Source organism: Saimiri boliviensis, chromosome 11, assembly GCF_048565385.1.
Source record: "Saimiri boliviensis isolate mSaiBol1 chromosome 11, mSaiBol1.pri, whole genome shotgun sequence".
Classification (NCBI taxonomy): domain Eukaryota; kingdom Metazoa; phylum Chordata; class Mammalia; order Primates; family Cebidae; genus Saimiri; species Saimiri boliviensis.
Window position 1 is genome coordinate 79344603 of NC_133459.1, and position 19876 is coordinate 79364478.

General features: G+C 41.1%; 1 protein-coding gene across 27 annotated transcripts in view; it reads left to right on the forward strand.

The window, feature by feature from the left end:
* Positions 1–19876, forward strand: part of ADGRL2 (adhesion G protein-coupled receptor L2) — a 682132-nt gene that overhangs the window by 472682 nt on the left and 189574 nt on the right. For 9 of the 27 annotated variants that reach the window (XM_074381059.1, XM_039474089.2, XM_074381067.1 and 6 more), the window contains exon 1: positions 16252–17094. The exons of 2 other annotated variants lie outside the window; for them this stretch is intronic. The gene's annotated coding sequence lies outside the window, so the exon portion shown is untranslated. Of the gene's footprint in view, positions 1–15256; positions 15363–15423; positions 15617–15787; positions 15935–16251; positions 17095–19876 lie in introns of those variants that run through there. 16 more of the 27 variants (XM_074381072.1, XM_039474090.2, XM_074381073.1 and 13 more) reach the window with 9 other exon arrangements.

Here is a 19876-nt window from a genome sequence, read left to right on the forward strand (position 1 = left end):
AAAAAAAAAAAAAAATAGCTGGGTGTGGTGGTACACACCTGTAATCCCAGCTACTCACAAGACTGAAGCATAAGAATCACTTGAACCCGAGAGGCAGAGGTTGCAGTGAGCCAAGATTGTGCCACTGCACTCCAGCCTGGGTGACAAAGTAAGGCAGTGTCGCAATAAATATAATTAAATAAATGAAATAAAAATAAAATTTAAAAATTCTTAGAATCTGGAAGTCATTCCAATTCTAAGCAAATATTTCCCTTTGAAGAGTGTAATCTTAAGGGAAAAAATTTTTAAACCCATCTAGGGCCATCAACTACTTCTAGTAACTTTTAGTGAAGGCTTAGTTTGTTTGCCTTAAAAACGTTATGTGTTTGGAAGTTTCTGCTATATTGTGTTTTTATTTAACTATATCTATTAAACTATGAAAATTTATTCATAAAAGATTGTTTATTTCCATTTGTTTGATGGAAAAAGTCTGTGATATGATTTGGCTCTGTGTCCCCACCCAAATCCCATCTTGAATTGTACTCTCATAATTCCCATGTGTTGCACGAGGGACCTGGTGGGTGAGAATTTGAATCATGGGCAGTTTCCCCCCATACTGTTCTCATGGTAGTGAAAAAGTCTCATGAGATCTGATTTTTTTTTTTTTTTTTAAATGGAGTCTTGCTCTGTTACCATTCTGGAGTGCAGTGGCATGATCCTCCCGAGTAGCTGGGACTACAGGCACCTGCTACCAAGCCTAGCTAATTTTTTGTGTTTTAGTAGAGACAGTTTCACCATGTTGGCTAGAATGTTTTTTTTGTTTTTGTTTTTGTTTTTGTTTTTTTTAATACGGAGTCTCACTCTGTCACCCAGACTGGAGGCCAGTGGTGCAATCTTGGCTCACTACAACCTCCACCTCCCACGTTCAAGCAGTTCTCCTGCCTCGGCCTCCTGAGTAGCTGGGATTACAGGTGTGTGCCACCAAGCCTAGCGAATTTTTTTTTTTTTTTTTTGTATCTTTAGTAGAGATGGGGTTTCACCATATTGGCCAGGCTGGTCTTGAACTCCTGACCTCATGATCCACCCACCTTGGCCTCCCAAAGTGCAGTGTGAGTCACTGTACCTGGCGAGATCTGATGGTTTTATCAGGGGTTTTGCATCTTCCTCATTTTTTCTTGCCACCACCATGTAAGAAGTGCCTTTTGCCTCCTGCCATGATTCTGAGGCCTCCCCAGACATGTGGAACTGCCAGTCTAATGAAACCTCTTTTCCTTTCCAGTCTCGGGTATGTCTTTATTAACAGTGTGAAAATGGACTAATGCAGTCTGATTTCTTTCATGTGTCATCTCTTGGTGAAGTATAGTTATGGGATAATAGGAAACACAAAAATAATCAAAATCATTATTTGTTTCTGTCGAGAAAGCTTTCCGCCGGGCGCGGTGGCTCAAGCCTGTAATCCCAGCACTTTGGGAGGCTGAGGCGGGTGGATCACGAGGTCAAGAGATCGAGACCATCCTGGTCAACATAGTGAAACCCCGTCTCTACTAAAAATACAAAAATTAGCTGGGCATGGTGGCGCGTGCCTGTAATCCCAGCTACTCCGGAGGCTGAGGCAGGAGAATTGCCTGAATCCAGGAGGCGGAGGTTGCGGTGAGCCGAGATCGCGCCATTGCACTCCAGCCTGGGTAACAAGAGCGAAACTCCGTCTCAAAAAAAAAAGAGAAAGCTTTCCATGCAGGGAAAACAACTGAACATATCATATAAAAATGAATGGGCACAGTGGCTCATATCTGTAATTCTAGCCCTTTAGGAGGCAGAGGTGGGTGGATCACCTGAGGTCAGGAGTTTGAGACCAGCTTGGACAACATTGTGAAACCCCGATTCTACTGAAAATACAAAAATTGGTTAGGCGTGGTGGTGCACACCCGTAATCCCAGCTACTCGGGAGGTTGAGGCAGGAGAATTGCTTGAACCTGGGAGGCAGAGTTTGCAGTGAGCTGAGATCATACCCCTGCACTCCAGCCTGAGTGACAGAGCAAAACACTTGTCTCAAAAAAAAAAAAAAAAAAAAAGTATAAGATAAAACATCAACAGAAGAGTGGCAGGAAGTGGTGACAGGTGGGGAGAAAAAAGAAAACTGGTGAAAGTAACATAGAGAATGGACTAAGCTAATCAGTATGAAGAAAGGGGCAATATAATTTCAATATGACTTATGTATGAAGTAAGAACACAAATGAGGTAATACATTACAAATCCTTTGAACAAAGTAAAGCACTATTACTACTATTCAACATATTTTTTTCATGTCTTATAATGTATATTGACAGTATAATTCACACATATTCTCAACATAAAAATGATTGACCACCAGAGCCCAAACATTAAAATGTTTATAGGGGCCAGGAAGAAAAATAATGGGTGAAGGGCAGCTGGGCAAAAAATATAGTCCTCTTGATCTGTTTTTTTATTTTCCACATTATAGAAATATGGGTGAAGATACATTTCATTTTCCTTTAATGCCACCATTAAAATGGAACATACATTACTCAAATTGAGTGATTCATGGCACAAGATACTTTGCCTTGGTTTTGAGGAGGCAATAAGAAATGGTAGAAAATATAATAAGAGGGGGTGATAGTTTGGATTTCTGTCCCCTCCAAATCTCACGTTGAAATGTAGTCCCCAGTATTAGAGGTGGAGCCTGGTGGGAGGCATTTGGGTCATGGGGGAGAATCCTTCATATATGGCTTGGGTTCCTCTTCATAGTAGTATGTTCATGCAAGATCTGGTTGTTGAAAAGAGTCAGGGACCTCTCCCCTCTCTCTCTGGTTCTCTTTCTCTCTATGTGACAAGTCTGCTCCCCTTTTGCCTTCACCATGATTGTAAGCTTACTGAGGCCCTCAGAAGAAGCAGATGCCAGCATCATGCTTCCTGTATAATCTGCAGAAACGTAAGCCAAATAAACCTCTTTTTTTTTTTTTTTAATAAATTACCCAGTTTGGGGTATTCCTTTATAGGAGTGCAAAACAGACTAACACAGAGGGCATGTTTTGTTTAGAAGGTAAAGCCGTTCCTCCTGAATGTTGCAATAAACTAATGTATGACAAATGTTGCCAGATGTTTCCATATTTTCTTCAGAAGTTGAAAATCTATATTTTTATGGAAATCTAATTTTTGAGAGTTGACAGACGATCGATTAAAAAATGAAACAAAACCAAAGAGAGTGTGACCCACCATCAATGGTGCAAACAAACTACATTTGTTGGCAAGATTTTATAGAGGCCACAGCAGTTTGAGACCTCGATTTTATGCTTTGCTAAAAGCTGGGCATATAAAGTTTAGAGATATTCTAAGGAGCTTACAGTGGGGAAGAAGACAAGTAAATCAACAAATACCGTGATATGTAACATGTTCTATGAAAATCAGTGTTCATTTTGATGATTCTTTAACACTGAAAAATTCCACATCATTAAAGTAATGATATTCAGTATAATTTTCTTAGATAGCAAAATACCGTACTAACATATTTTGAAAAGACTCTTTTTTTTTTTTTTTGAGATGGAGTCTCTCACTGTCACCCATGCTGTAGTGCAGTGGCATGATCTCAGCTCACTGCAGTCTCCGCGTCCTGGGTTCAAGCAATTCTCCTGCCTCAGCCTCTGGGGTAGCTGGGATTACAGGCATGCACCACCACGTCCAGCTAATTTTTGAGTACCTTTAGTAGAGACAGGGTTTCACCATGTTGGCCAGGATGGTCTTGATAGCCTTACCTTGTGATCCACCCACCTCAGCCTCCCAAAGTGCTGGGATTATAGGCGTGAGCCACTGTGCCCAGGTAGAAAGATTTTATTAAAAGCAGGAATGTAACCAAAAAGTCAAAAATCCAAACATCTCCTTTTTTGGACATTTCTGTTAGTTTACTCATCAAGATAATATTAATGAAAAATTTCTGGTAATCTGGCAGGGAGAAATTGGTTAAAAAGCCTTTTTGGTTCTTAGAGGTAGAGTTCCAGGCTTTGACATCTTTTTTTTTTTTTTTTTTTTTTTTTTTTTTGAGACGGAGTTTCGCTCTTGTTACCCAGGCTGGAGTGCAATGGCACGATCTCGGCTCACCGCAACCTCTGCCTCCTGGGTTCAGGCAATTCTCCTGCCTCAGCCTCCTGAGTAGCTGGGATTATAGGCACGCGCCACCATGCCCAGCTAATTTTTTGTATTTTTAGTAGAGACGGGGTTTCACCATGTTGACCAGGTTGGTCTCGATCTCTCGACCTTGTGATCCACCCGCCTCGGCCTCCCAAAGTGCTGGGATTACAGGCTTGAGCCACCGCGCCCGGCCCAGGCTTTGACATCTTAATGAGTCATAAATGAACTACAATAGAAGTATGGTTCTTCTTAGCATAATGTATTATTTGTCAAGGATGTTTTTCCTTTGAACAAAACCAAAGTATCAGGGTGTAAAACATAACTCTTGAAAAGTTGCATGTAAGTCCCATTGATTCTAATTTCTGAGGTTCTCTGGACACATCTTTATCTAAGTTGTTGTGACAGGAAAAGTATAAGGGGGAAGAGCTGTTGTAGGGAAAATGTTATTGACAGCCAACATTTCAACTTTTCTGAATTCAAGAATTCAGATGCTTTAATTTCCTGCTTTCCTTGAGATATTTCTCACCTAACCAATGCACTCACACAAGCGTGTACACACACACACACACACACTCACTCGATAGGATAATTAATTGTACTAGAAACTCCTTTGACAATTTGTCTATATTTTTGTTTTTTTTTACTTAAAGAACGCACACACACAAACATTGTTATTCTGGAAAATACTCAATTTTTCCTTGTAATTACTAATTTATGCAGGTACTAAAATTTGTTTACATATGGCCTACAAAAATATTTCAATGAATTGACAAAAAATTTATTAATATGTAAATTTGTGTGTATGTTTATATGTGGTGAGTACATTTGTATAAGATTTCTAAGTTATTCAACTTGCAATATCCATATCAGCAAAAGCAGTCCTGCAGAATTTGGACAATATATTGAACTAAATATTACAATGGTATTCATCATTATAGGAATCTAACTCTCATTTATTCCAGAAATATTTTCCATCAGCCAACTATAGCTAGAGGCTGAAAAGGTCACTGTTCTTCAAAAAGCTTTTGAGAATAGGTGAAGTGTTTCAAAATTACCTCAGTATGATTGGTGCATACCATTCTGAATAGTATAATACTTCCTATGCCATACAAAGTTGGGAGCCATTTCTAGATATGCAAATGTGAGTAGGCAGCCTAGGCAACATGGTAAAACCCTGCCTCTACCAAAAATGCAAAAACTAACCCGGCCCCGTGGCACATGCCTGTGGTTCCAGCTTCTTTTTGGAGGCCAAGGTGGGAGGATCACTTGAGCCCAGGGAGGTGGAAGTTATGGTGAGCCAAAACGACACCACTGCACTCCAGCCTGAGTGACACAGCAAGATCCCATCTCCAAAAAAAAAAAAAAAAAAGAATGTGAGTAGGGAGGGCCATGCTTCCCAAGAGGAAGTTCTAAGTTCTAGAAAGGAGTTTGAGGTCTTCTTTTTCTTTTTAATTAAAATTTAACACTTAAGGCATCTCTTAAAAATAGGAACTTTTAAAAGACCATTATCTCCCCAAGATTCATGAGCTATTATGAAAAATTGTATTAGATTGCTGAGAGCTTCTCTTCCCTGCCTCCCAAGGTTTGAGTATTGTGGGTAATCAGTTTAAAACGGCAGAGTATTATAGCTGGTTTTGTGGATGGTTGGATGAACGTGAGAGGACTGAAAAAGTTAGAGGCTCAAAGTTTACTAAATGCCACAAAACTAGATTGAGATATTATTATGTGTGAAATTATGTCCTCTCTAGTAAATTAACGCTAAAAGAAATTTGTCAATAGGACTGGGCATGGTGGCTCATGCCTGTAACTCCAGCACTTTGGGAGGCCAAGGTGGGCGGATCACAAGATCAGGAGTTCAAGACCAGCCTGGCCAACTTGGTGAAACCCTATTTCTACTAAAAATACAAAAATTAGCCGGGTATGGTGGTGCATGCCTGTAAGCCCAGCTATTTGGGAGGCTGAACCTGGAAGGCAGAGGTTGTAGTGAACTGAGATAGCACCACTGCACTCCAGCCTGGCCGACAGAGTGAGACTGTCTCAAAAAGAAAGAAAGAAAGAAATTTGTTGATAAGATGGGTAAAAAAATTGAAATAAAACCTGAATGAATCCACCAAACCTAATATAATGGGGCAGTTGAACGGTGGCACACACGAAAAAACTGGATGAAATTTCCCCCCACTGAAAAAAGGCTGGGTGCGGTGGCTCATGCCTGTATTCCTAGCACTTCTGGAAGCCAAGGTGGGCGGATCACCTTGGAGTTTGAGACCAACCTGGCCACCATAGTGAAACCCTGTCTGTACTACAAAAATTAGCCAGGTGTGGTGGCACTCTCCTGTAATCCCAGCTACTCAGGAGACTGAGGCAGGAGAATCGCTTGAATCCAGGAAGTGAAGGTTGCGGTAAGCCAAGATCGCACCACCTTCACTCCAGCCTAGGAGAAAGAGTGATACTCTGTCTCAAAAAAAACAAAAACAAAAACAAAAAAAAAAAGTGGAGCAGGTAAAAACAATAGGTACATAATACCTATATTACCTATTATGTTCTGTGCAGGATATACTTAAGTGAAAGCTAATTTTGCTGCAGGTTTAAATATAAAATTGGTAACTTGTCATAAATTTATTCTATAACCTCACCAAAGTTGGAAAATTATTCATAGTTTTCATTATTTTTCTGAATAAAAATGCATTTTCAGGGAAAAAGGAACAAGAATAAAATCTATTTGAGAGAAAATTTTGTGAAGTAATAATCTGTGAAGAAATAGTATATAGTTAAAATTTCAGAATGCCATGCATATTAAGCATAGTCTACAAATCCTTATGTCCTAATTAGTTTTGTGTATTAACTTATAAATAGTTTTGTATATTCTTGTTTCCTTTGTGTGCATATTTCTCCTTTGTTTCCACAGATGATTTATTTCTCTGGGGAGGGAGTATGTTTACCATTTTCCAGCAGCACCTAGAGCACTGACTTGAGGAAAGCAGGTTTCTATGAGTGCTGAATAATTGCCTTTATTATCCTTACATTTTGAAACACATGTCAGCCTACAATTTCAGTGAGAACGCAAAATTAAAAATGAATATAGAAAATCATGTGCAAGTTTCTCCTGACATTAAATCACCCTGTTGTGCCAAATGTAGCACAAATGGCCTTCTAACAGGGGTCCTGTGCAAACAGTGGGTGATCACAGAACACATCAGCAGAACACCAAGTCACACCGTTGATGTCAAGGACAATGTATTCTGAATTCCATTTTGTATTTTGTATGTGATATTGTGCCAGAACACAAATATATAGACGCAGATATATACATATACATGTGCATATATATTTTTTACAGAATTTAAATAATTCATTCAAATAAATTATTTAAATGATTTTAAAATTCCTTTGTCAAACAGATTAATGGAACCTTGTTATTCAAAAGATAAATCATTTTATATGAAGTGGCAAAGACTTCAAGGGCTAATAAAGGTTTTATGAGAGATAAACTTTTAATGAATTAATACTTTTTCATGTGCTTATTTTCTATATACATAAACATACACATATGTTTATGATGATATTTATATCAACATTTCCTGGCTTATTTTTCAGGAAACAGTATTTACAATATTTAAAATAAAATGTTTTTATAGATTTTATTTTTAGCAGCTGAAGTATTATAATTCACCAAAGCAAAGGAGAAAGTTTAAATAATGGTGCTGTAAATATTATTATTTGTGTAACGAGAGAATATAGACCTTTTTTTCCTATTTGTAATTTATATGAATCTAGTAATCATTAGTCCTGAACAATTGTATTCATGTCATCGTCTAGGCTTAAAATTTATTCTGCACTCAAGTCTTTTTGCTACATAGGTCTTAATCAGAAGACGCTTTGCTCTAGAAAATGATGGTGAACGAGTATTTATATAACAAGATCTTAAGACCCTGGGAAAAATTTTAAGGATTTTTTATAAGGCTCACTACACATTCTTCAGCTATATTTTGGCATAGTTTCAATTTTAGACTCTACTGAAATTCAATTGGTTTATTTTATAATTAAAAACAAGGAAATCATAGTAACAAAAATATATAATGTATAGCACTCTTGTTTGTAATAGAAACATCCATAAAGAAAGAAACATGCTCTAACTTTTCTCATTACCCCAAAGGGAATTGCATCTTTAATCACACAAAACACAACGCTTTCTAATTTTGTTTAAAGTGTTTCAGTACTTACAAAAACCAGATCAGGTTATTGTAAATCTAGGGCAAATTAGAATCATTGGCCTCTGCTCAGCTCTATGTAAGGGTTCTATGTAAATCATAAATTTAATGGCATATTAAGACACACATCTGTTTCAGTTTTGTCGAAGTTAATAATCTAACTACAGAGTATTTAAACACTTCTCTCACTAACTGAAAAATTCAAGCAAAGACAGACTTTCCTCAGTATATAAGGCATAATATTTTATTTCCAAATTTTGATAAACTGTATATATTCCTAAGGAAAGATAGTTTTCTAAATATTCAATCTAGTATCTACTTTTGACCTTACATGATTTCCTCCTGTACAGGAATATTCAATATAAGCAAATAGGCCAGCATTATCATCACAAATCTGCACCTGCATAAAATATTTTGATTTATACATAAAATACATAAAATTGTTTTGCAACAGGGCATTGGAGAGAAAGTAAATATAGAATAATTATATGAAAATGCCAAAATTCATTCTTTTAAATATTTTTCAGATTCTTTACTTGATTACCCACAAATTTATTTTCAAATGATAAATGATAGTCTTCTTGGGATTTGGATCATTTGAAAATCATTCACGGTCTTGGGTTCCTCAAATAGTAACATTTCATAGCCAGCATTTTAACTCTGCTTTTCTCTAATTTTATTTTAACAAACTATAAAAATTGTTTTTATGTTATATCAATGACCTCCTTCCTTGACACGTAACCTCACATATAGCAGTAACCTAGTATTATAATGAATTATTGTGTTTCAATTGTCATTAAATAATAAATAGGAAATTAGTTTTCTTCTTGTGTATTCTACATTGATTGAACAATTAAAGATATATAGTTTGAATTTTGGCCATTAATTCAGGTAGTAAGGACATAGTATTAAGTTGGTGTCATTAACGGGACAACTAAAGTTGCCCCCATAAAGAAGAGTGCACTCTTAATATACTAATAAGCCTCTTTAGTTATGTTGTAGATAGATGATTTTGGTAACCAGGACAATTGACTGAGAGTGTGGATGGTCCGGTGAAACACATTTCCATCACTAAAATAAAACCATTCAAAGAATATATTATCCAGGTGATAGGTTAGCAACATGTTTTTAATGCTATAATTACTGGACAGGTTATTTGTTTGCATTTTTAACATAAAACAAAGATTTCCCCAAATTTTTCATTAAATATTACTTAACAAAACTTTATCATTGCTGAATCCTTTTAGTACTCCTTTGAGATATGAATGACACTTTAATATGATTCTAAATTTGGATGCTAATTTGAAAGAAAACTGATTCTTTTCTATCACAAAAGCATATGCCTATTACATCATTGTTTGGTCTAGGATCTAAGTGATTGATTTCATAGTGACCTTATGAATGCATTGTAAAGAGTTTCAATAAGTTGAAACCTGAATTATACTATTGTATTCTTTTATTAAAAAAACTGTGTTGATGGGAATTAGGTTTATAACATAGTGTTTTACTTTACAAACTGCTGTTCTACTTTCCAGATGCTCAGACATATTTATTTTTACTAAAATATACATGACAAATAAAGGTCTTTAAAAAATAAAGCAGCAAGTTGGAGTAAAAGATTATATTGATTAGAGAACAAAATCATGAAAAATATTAGTAAGAGCTAATTTATACATCAGAAGGATCAACCAAAATCAAAGTCAAACATCTCATGTTATACAATTTTATGCTATAAAAGATTTTCAGAAATGAAACAAGTCCAGGAGTGGTGGCTCATGGCAGTAATCTCAGCACTTTGGGAGGGTTGCTTGAACCCAGGAGTTCAAGACCAGCCTGGGCAACACGGGGAGACCCCGCCTCTAGAAAAAATAAAAAAAATTAGCCAGGTGTGGTGACACTCATTTGTGGTCCCAGCTACTTGGGAAATTGAGGTGGGAAGATTGCTTGAGTCCAGGAGGTCAATGCTGCAGTGAGCCATGATTGTGTCACTGCATTCCCGAGGCTGGAGTGAGACACTGTCTTAATAAATAAATAAATAAATAATTAAGGTTTGTGTTTAAAAATACTAAGGGATCACAGAGTATAATTATTTTATGCTGTATAATTACGAAAGCCATAATGTATAAAAACATTGTGTTATACACATTTGAAACAATATGAAAACATTGTGTTATAGAATTGTATCTCTGACTCACTTTCTAAAATGCAGAGAGAGTATTTGTGTTTGTTTCCTGACTCTTAAAAGCCTTTGCAAGTTTTGCCATACTATAGTGAACTATGACATGAGTAATCAAAGTCATATTCCCAGAGGCACTAAAAATTCAATATGGACTATTCTGTGAAATTGCTACTTGGTTATCTTTAAGGATTTAGATTTGATAGAGTAGAGTTGCTTCTACTGTTAACCATCTCTTTGCTTCTGTTCTGCCCCTAAGCAATACATGATGCTTTATCAAGAACTACCCATTCAAAGAGTTCTAATTTTAAATTACTCTTAGTTTACCTTCAACAATTTTAAAGAAAGTTTAAATAAATTTAATCTTCATGTTGACAGTGGTGGAGACTTATATGCACTAAAATGGGATCAGGAGGTGTTTTTTTAAACCACTTATTGTTAATGAGAAAACATGGTTATGAGTATGATGAACAAAATTATTAGAAGTTATAGACACCTTTGTATAAAATGAGTGTTCTTTTGGTTACGCTTTGTGTTCTGACAGAAGCATTGATAAAAGATCTGTAAGACCCAATTATAGAAAACCCTCAAGGTGCAGAGATTAATGAGAGTTACAGGAACAATCTATGGGAAAGAAAAACTTTGAGTTGTTTAAGACTCAGTGGAACAATAATTTTGAGGAATATCTTTTTAAATTTGTTTACTTTGAGTATAACAATGGTAATGACATAAAAATTTCCTAAATCTTTTTATGTTTTAACACTTGTAGTGCGCAGAAAAAGTCATGCTACCAGTTGAACTAGTGGATGCTTTTTTAAAAAGTATTAATTACCAAATGACAGGTATTAATAATATATGTGATTATATACTTCTAAATAACACCATTAAATATATCTTAATTATATTTATATTATAACTTTAAACTGTCATTACTTTTGAAGACTGCATCTCTACATTTTGGATAGGGTTTGGCTTTCTTGGACAGAATTTGCTAAGCATATAGAGCAGGGAGAATAGTTAAAACCTTCCTGGCTTTGCCAAATACTTTCATATGTTTTTGCTCTTATGGAAAATGAGTTTTGATTTCTTTTCAGCCTACATGCATGGCAAAGCAAAAATGGAAAACAAAGCTAGCAACTTTCCAACAAGTTCTAGTTAAGTCTGGCATTCATATATTGCTCTGATCTGCTCTAGAGCTTTCACATAGTTTATTTCTTAGAGTTGGAAAAGCTAGTTTCAGCACCAAGCGTCATCGAAAAGTAATGATAAAGAAAATGGAACTGAGTTAGGTTTAGGATATAATCTAGTTAATTTTAGTTCTATTTCTGAATTAGAAATGAAAGTCATTCCACATGATTTTTGTTTCTTTTGAGAACTTTCATAAACTCTAATCACAGGCAAAAATATGCTCCTCATAATAGATACAACCTTCCCTACTTCATAGTTTTCTATAACTGTGTTGCTCAAACTTAATGGCAGTTTTTGGCCTACACTCAAGCCCCAGTATCTCTCCCCTTCAACCCTGACCCTTCTAGACCCGTCTTAGCTATAGCTGTCTGCCAGAGTAGGGTAGTGAAGCTGATACTGTATTCTACTGGCTTACACTAATCACAATATTCTGTATCTATGTCTATTTTCATACTATTTCAGATTCTTTGTTACTCAAACTACTATTATTCATATGTATATTTTAACAAGTGCCTGATCACTTCCTTCTAAACAAATATATGTAGATGATAAATCTTGGTTTAAAAATTAGCATAATTGTCGGGCGGTGGCTCAAGCCTGTAATCCCAGCACTTTGGGAGGCTGAGGCGGGTGGATCACGAGGTCAAGAGATCGAGACCATCCTGGTCAACATGGTGAAACCCCGTCTCTACTAAAAATACAAAAAATTAGCTGGGCATGGTGGCGTGTGCCTGTAATCCCAGCTACTCAGGAGGCTGAGGCAGGAGAATTGCCTGAACCCAGGAGGCGGAGGTTGCGGTGAGCCGAGATCGCACCATTGCACTCCAGCTTGGGTAACAAGAGCGAAACTCCGTCTCAAAAAAAAAAAAAAAAAAAAAAATTAGCATAATTTCTATATCAGAGATATATGAACCCATTGAATAAAACAATCTTTAGGTTCTTAAGGTTGCTTAAATTAAAAACATGAGTTTCAACAGTTGGAAAAAACATGTATGGTTAAAATGTTTGAAGCCCATCAATCTCTCCAACCACATAAGCTAATGAGTTCCTTCTGTTTTCTTTGAATGAAATCACCATGAGTGGTTATATGTTGATTTAACATAAAACAAATGGAAATGGGTGTTTCTTTTGTCCTTTGTAGAATTTATTTTAAAAAACAATTAGCAACTGTTATGAATAAGTCAATGATTTTGTCATTACTTAAACAATAATATAGATTGAGTAATTAAATTGATTGGATTGCAGGGAATGCATAACATACTCCAACTCTCCTTAATTTCCTTAACTTGCACACATCTGTAGATATTATTAAGCTTCTCATTTCATTTTTTTCTACCATAACACGTGTATTGTTATGAATTGTCATAGAGTGCCAGGTAGATTATGTTTTCTGAATGTGGATATACTCTAAGGTGTGGTCTTTTAAGAGTTCCTTTGTAATGGCAGGTTTGTGGCTAACAGCTTAATCTTGAATCTATCAATACAATTAAACACCATTTCAATTCTCCTTTGTGGATATACAAAGAAGGTCGAAGTACTACCTCTAAAGAACAAAGAAAGAATTAAAAATCTTTAATATTTAAAACACCGTCTTACACAGTATTTTTATATGTAATTTTAAAACATAGCAAGTCTATTATTTTTTAGGAAAAAAGTGTGAAAACTTTGAAGTCTATAGAATACACATCCTATTGAAATAAGATTTGAAACTTGTATGGGGCATTTTTCTACTTCCTTTAATTTTAATTCACTTTTGATAAATTCTTCCCCCTTCCAAGCATCCCCTTTTATTGTGATGTTGTCTCTTTAAGAATATAGTGAAGAGTGATTCACTTATGTCCTGAGCATCAAAGAATGTCAAATATATGCTGCAGATAGATAATGGTTTTTTCCAGAGATTATTTCTGAGAGAGTTAAATAAATAAGTAAATGAGTCAACATATGGCCAGCTTAATTCAGGCAAAAATGTCTATTGATTACTTACTAAGCTCACTAAATAAAAACTTCAGCCAAAGTTTTGTTTCCCAAAAGAAAATAGGATTAGACTGATCCATGCACTCATTGGGGTTTCTTGTGAATCGTGCCCAGATGAGTGAAAACCTTTAAAGATGAACAAAAGAAAGGGCTAAAATATTTTGGCAAATGCAAATTACTATTAGTTTGACATACTGTGTTTTGCAATCCTGAATGAAATAATTTTACATTCCTAAGGAGATCACAAAATTACCTCTGAGGTCTGAGAATTAGATAATTCTGCTTTCTTTTCAATGACTTGAAGTACCTGATTTAATTTTCCTAGGTAGATCTGTTGTATTTTGACATATGTAAAAACTTAGGTGCATTATAAGGTTTCACACCAGCTCTGCATAAGTATACTTTTTCCAGACTAGTTTATATCCTGCATGGTTAATATTTGAATTATGTTATGTAAGAAATTCCAGATGGAAGTGTGTATATAGTTTAAAGCACTAATGCTCCAAGTTGCTCCTTTTATCTTTTGAAATAGTGAGAATATTAAAACATCAATACATCAAGTAGAAGAAATTAGATTATCAAAGGTTCTTTTTTAATCTGAGAATTACAATGAACCCACAAAAAGAACATGTTTTAGTTTTTTGGAGACGTGTACATTTAACTTATGATTTCCTACATGTCAAGAACAAACTTGACCAGTAGTTGGATTGGATTTACTTTAGTACTACACATATCTGGCTTTCTGACAAAATACTGATAGGTATTTAGAATCTTCGTGTCTTTTGAACAATCTGCTGTTGACATATTAATAACATTGTTTGGAATCATTCCTGAAGTATGATGCCTGCAACATTCCTGCAGCACCAAAAAGTACATACTGTTTCTGAAAGCGCAGAAGCTCAAGTTTCACACTATTTTTTAGGTTTTAAATATTGGAGAATTATTTTCTTGAAAACCGAGGTAAATATGCTTCTTCAATTTATGGTTGCATTCATTAGTAGAATCAGTGGTTTACAAAAACATCTGAAAACATAGCTGCTTCCAGCTCAGAAATTTTGTAATTAAAAAAAAAAAAATCCATGTTTGAATGTTCTGTCATGCACAGGACACTTAACTGGGCTTTTAAACGTTTTTCCAGCGTGATTCGCCCTGCTGTGCTCTGTTCCTTTCAGCTCAGGTCCATCGTTGGCTCTGCCCGGCCGTTTGCTGACATTGCCAATGGAGAGGGGCTAGGAATTATGTTCAGAGGACAAGAGCAAAGGCAGTTTCAATGTAAGGAAATGAGGGAAACAGACCTAACAGCACTGTGACTATACTTGAGAGTAACTAGAGCCTGGTAGTCTCCTTTCCTTCCTTTGCTTATCCTGCTGAGTTTAATCAAAAACAAACAAAACGCTCTTGTGAAATACAGTCAATAAAGTCAAAGTTTAGCTAGCTCTACGTAACTACAGAGAAAAAAAATCATCGCAATTTTAAAAAATGTAACTTTCATTAACGAGCGCGCCGGAAATCTCAGGTATCAAAGACGCATTAACCCTGGAGCGTCCCCCGCGCGCCGCAGCTGGACCGAGGCAGCCGCAGCGAACAGACATTCTTTCTCCTCCAAGCAGTTACACAAAAGGAGGGCTGCGGAAACTAAAAGTTTCGGGGCCTCCGGCTCGGTGCGTGGAGAAAAGAGAAAACCTGGAGACGGGGTGGGTTTAAGACGCATCCCGGGCGCCTCTCCGAAGTCCAGGCCAGGAGCAAGCTCCGGGGCCTAGAGGGGAGGGGGCCCCCGAGCCGCCGGCCAGACCACTGCGCCCAGCCTCCGAGCGCCGCGCTTTGCGGCGCTCTCCCAAATACCCTTCACCCTACTCCAGAAATAAAATAAATATTTTTAAAGTGCAATGTGTGTGGACAGGACGGAGAGAGCGCGCGCCGGCGGAGCGCGCGGAGGACCCAGCGCGCAGTGAGTGGAGTTTGGGGTGGGTTGTGGCGTAGGGGTTGAATGGGTGTGTTGATGGGGGGGCTGGAGGGAGAGCCCGGGGATCTGGGGGTGGTTGGGGGCGCGAGCCGACGGGGAGGAGAGAGAAGGGGAGGGACACGAGCTGGCGCAGGCCGCCTCCGGGGCGCGTTCCACGGCCGTGCGCGCGCGTCCCTTGCCGCCGCCGCCGCCGCCGCCGCCGCCCGGACAGCCCTGCGGCCGCCCCGCCGGCGGAGCCGGGGCCGGCCTGGTCCTCGGGCGGCTGCTCGGCCACCGCCACCGCTGTCCCTACGGCTAGAGCCTGTAAGTGTCTCCTCTGGCTCCCCCTCCCCGCCGCTCGGGCGCACGGCCGCTGCAGCTGCTCAAATGGAGTGGAAAATGGCCATTGGGCGGCAATGAGTTCTAGATTATCTGCTCCACGTTTTGTACTTAGCTGCCTGTAATCTTCTTTTGAGTTTGCTCGAGCCCCTTGCTGGAAAAATCAGGAGGGAGAGATTTGTCCTTTACCGCGGTACACGCTAGTATGTTTATATGATTAGCCCAACTGGCGGGGGGGGGGAGGGGGGCTGTGGGGATTTGGGGGAAGAAGGAGGAGGAGGAGGCTGGAGGTGACTCCAGTTCAGACCTCGCGGAGAGTCTGTGTCAGGACTTCGCGTTCCCCCGTCTCTCCCTCGCTCCCTCGCTCCCTCTCGCTCTCTCTCACTCTCTCCTCTCACACACACGCAGAGGTGCCGGAGCGAAATCGGGAGCTTACCGGAGAATTCCTCGGGATTGTTGGGGGGCGTCCCCCCTCTGCTGCTCTGCGTGGCGGGGCTCTTCCCGGCTCCTCTCTGCTTCCCGGAGCCCGAGTCCGCGCGGCCAGCTTTGCGTGGGGCAGCGGCCACGGCTCAGCCCCGGCCGGGAGCTCCGACATGTGAGGAGGGGCGGCCGCCGCCTCCCGCCCCAGGCCGCAGGGTCGGCGCGAGGGATGCCAGTGGGGCCGGGCGCCCGGCGGGCTGCGGGGCTGCGCCGGACACACTGAGCTGGCCTGCCGGCGCCCGCCCGCCGCCTCGAGGGGACTCCCCAGTCCGCGCACCTCTGTCAGGCTTCTGCCTCCACCACCCCTTTCGCTCTGATTCCCGATTTTTTTTTCCTAAGGGAGCGTGCGGTCTGGGGGTGTGTGCGTGTGTGTGAAAGACCTCTCTCGTGGAGCGGCGTGTGGGAAACTACGGGAAAATGTTGACTTAACCCCAGGAGCCGCCCGGCTCTGGCTGCTCGGCTGGAGGCGGCGGCGGCCGAACAGGAGGACGCGCCGAGCCGCCGCGCGGTGTCCGGCCGGGGAACCGGGGAGCCGCGGCGCCGCCTCCCGCGCGGACTCGGCGGCCGGCGACCCGCTCTCGGCCGACCTCGGCCCTCTCTGGCCCGGGTCCCCGCGCGGCCCCCGCGCCAGACGGCCCTCCCCCGGGGCGCGTTCGCAGACGGAGGTAAGAGCCGCAGGAGCGAACAATGTGCCTCTGTGCCCGGCTTCGGAGACCTGTTTGCTTTGCGCCTCCTGTCCGGGGGTGGATGCCGGAGGCGGGCGGGAGCCGCGGGTGAGTGGGCTCGGCTGTTTGTTTATGTGCGGCCGGGCCGGGGGAGACCCGCGCTCGCCGGGGCTGCTCGCCCCTTCTCTGCCCCCCTCCCCTTCGGAAATCGATCCGCAGAACTCTCCGTCCGGCCCAGCCGGCTTCTCCTTTTCCCATGGAGCTCTTGTAACGCTCTTGTAACGCTCTCCAGTCTTCAGTCTAGCTGCCCGGGGCGCTGGAAGGGGGGTTAGGATGAGGCTCCCGTTACCAGGCATTTCTGAATTTCATAAAAGCTTGGGTTCGGAAGGTACCCCCCGTCCTTTCACTGGCGGGCGGGGAGGAGGAGCGCGAAGCGGGTCCTCGGCCCGGGGGCCGCCCCAGCGCCCCGCCCGCTTGCCCACCCGTCCCGGGCTGTAAGTGGAGCGGGGAGGCTGAACGGCTGCGAGCGAGTTCGGGGGCAGTGGACGATGGGGGAGAGCTTGGACGAGTTTTTGCGGGTTGCTGTTTCTTCGGGTCGGTGGTTAGGTGGTGTGGAGAGGAGAGGATGACAGCAAAGCCCAGCCAGATGTGGCCGGGCCGCCGCCGGGGCTGGCTGCGATTCGGGGCGGCGGGGCTGCCGCTGCCGGGGTAGCCTCGTGGGGCAGGAGGGTGCAGCGGCCGGGGACCTGGCGGGCCGCGGGGAGGGCAGAGAGCCTCCCGGACCCGCAGTGAGAGGGCAGCAGCGGGCCGCGTGGGGCCTGCGGGAGAAGTTACGGGTGTGCTGCTGGAGTGGCTGTGGGGTAGTAGGGAGCCTCGGGAACCTGGTTTGTGGGATGGGGGTGCCATTGGGGAGTAGCGGTGGGAGAAAGCCGTGGGAGGAGCGCGAGGGAAGGGGAGTCCCAGCGCTGCCTGGGCGTGGGCTCCTTGATTGGCTGGGGCGACCCTCGGACAGAAGGGCGAGGGCGAGCCAAACCCTGGAAGCGCCCCAGCAGTGTGGAGGCGCGCCTGCGAGACTTCGGCGCTTGGGACCTGTAAAGTTTTTTCCTTTCGCCGAACTGCGGGGTTGGGGTAGGGGAAATCGCTGGAAGCTTTACTTAATGCTAAAGTGTCGCTGAATGGAGACGTTTTCTCTCTCTCTCTCTCTCTCTCTCTCTCTCTAATCTTCTGTTCACTCTGTGCTCTCAAAGCATAGTTGGAGGGACAAGTCCTGCGGTATCCATCCTAGCCTTTCTCCTTTTAGGGACTCCTCCCCCTCATCTTTTCTCTCTCCCTCCGCCCCCCATTCCGTTCTTCTTGATGCATACTGTTGTCTCAGATTCATACGGAGAAAATGTTTTCCTCCTGTTTCTTGAAAGGTGTCGGGCTGCTCAGCAGCTTCTCCAAGCAGCCTGGGAGCGTCTGAGCCGCAGCCACCAACCATATGGTTCCCGTTACAAAGGCCAGGTTCTAAGGCACTCTCTTTCCCACCCCTGCCCCCAATTCTTTGACTTTATTCTGCATTCTTTCAGTATGGGCACTTCTCCTCCCCTTTCGAGAGGCGCAGGTTTAACGGACGTAGTTGATTCATTCATTTCCCTGTCACTATTTATGTCTGGAACGGGCCCCACCGAGTTTGCTCTCTGTTCAGCGAAGTTGCACAAGGAAGAAAGTCACATCCTTTGGTAAATAATTACCTGTTGGGATGTCTCTTGCTAAGTCAGGTTTGATCTTAAGCAAACCTTAGAAGAAAGACACTAAAGAGGCAGCATGCATCCACAGCAGAAAAATAGAATAGTTTTGGTACTCAATCTGTGGCACCATTCCAAGTTGTGAAGATACTGTTTTGACCTAAGAAAGGGTACTTTATAACTTTAGATTTAGTGTCTTTGTAAAACCCTTTAACCCTTTAACAGAAAAATTACTTCTGTCCAGGTGTGTTATGGAACTTTGTGTGTTGTCTCTCCCTCCCCCTTCGATAAAGTAATGCATAATAGAAAGAATACTACAGAACAAATGTTCTGTTGTTTAGTTTCTTCAGACATTCCGATTCTTTCCTTTTGTTGCTTGCCTCTGAAAGAGGTGCCATTTCACATCATTCTGCACAAATTGTTTGAATTAATGCAAGTGTGAATTCTTACCGTTTGAAGGGGACTATTAGCATATCAAAGGTTTCTTAGCTTTAGCTCAATTGAGAAAACTTCAGCCTGTCTTCCTTTTGCTTCCAAGCGGAGGCCCAAAGGGCAATGAGAATTGTAAAGGGTAAAAATAGGGAGGTGGTTTCAGGCTGTGTTTCTGAACTTTTACTGTTTTGTAATTATGTGAGCCAAAAACATTGTCTATTGCTGTGGAGCCCTTGCAAATGGCAAGACAACTATTTTCTATTGATAAATGGTTTGTTCCTAGAAAAAGACTACTACCTTTTGTTTTATGATAGTCACTGTTGCCTGTTTTTTGGGGTCCCTTCAGTGTAAGAGAGTGAAGAAAGCCTTTCCTTCTAACTTAATGCTTTTCTAGGAATTACACTTTTGTTTTATTAGTAAAATGAAAAAGGCGTTTAATTAGTTTTCAATTAGTCTCTAAAACAATAGAAATTTTGTGATTAAAAGACTCATTTGCACACATAGGAAACTTTGTTTTTTAAGTGCTAAATTAATAGGGAAAAAGTCAGTGGAGGATGTTGAAAACTAAAACCTCAAATGGACTTTACGAAACTTCTGTTGCAAATGTAAGCTTGGAAAAGTTT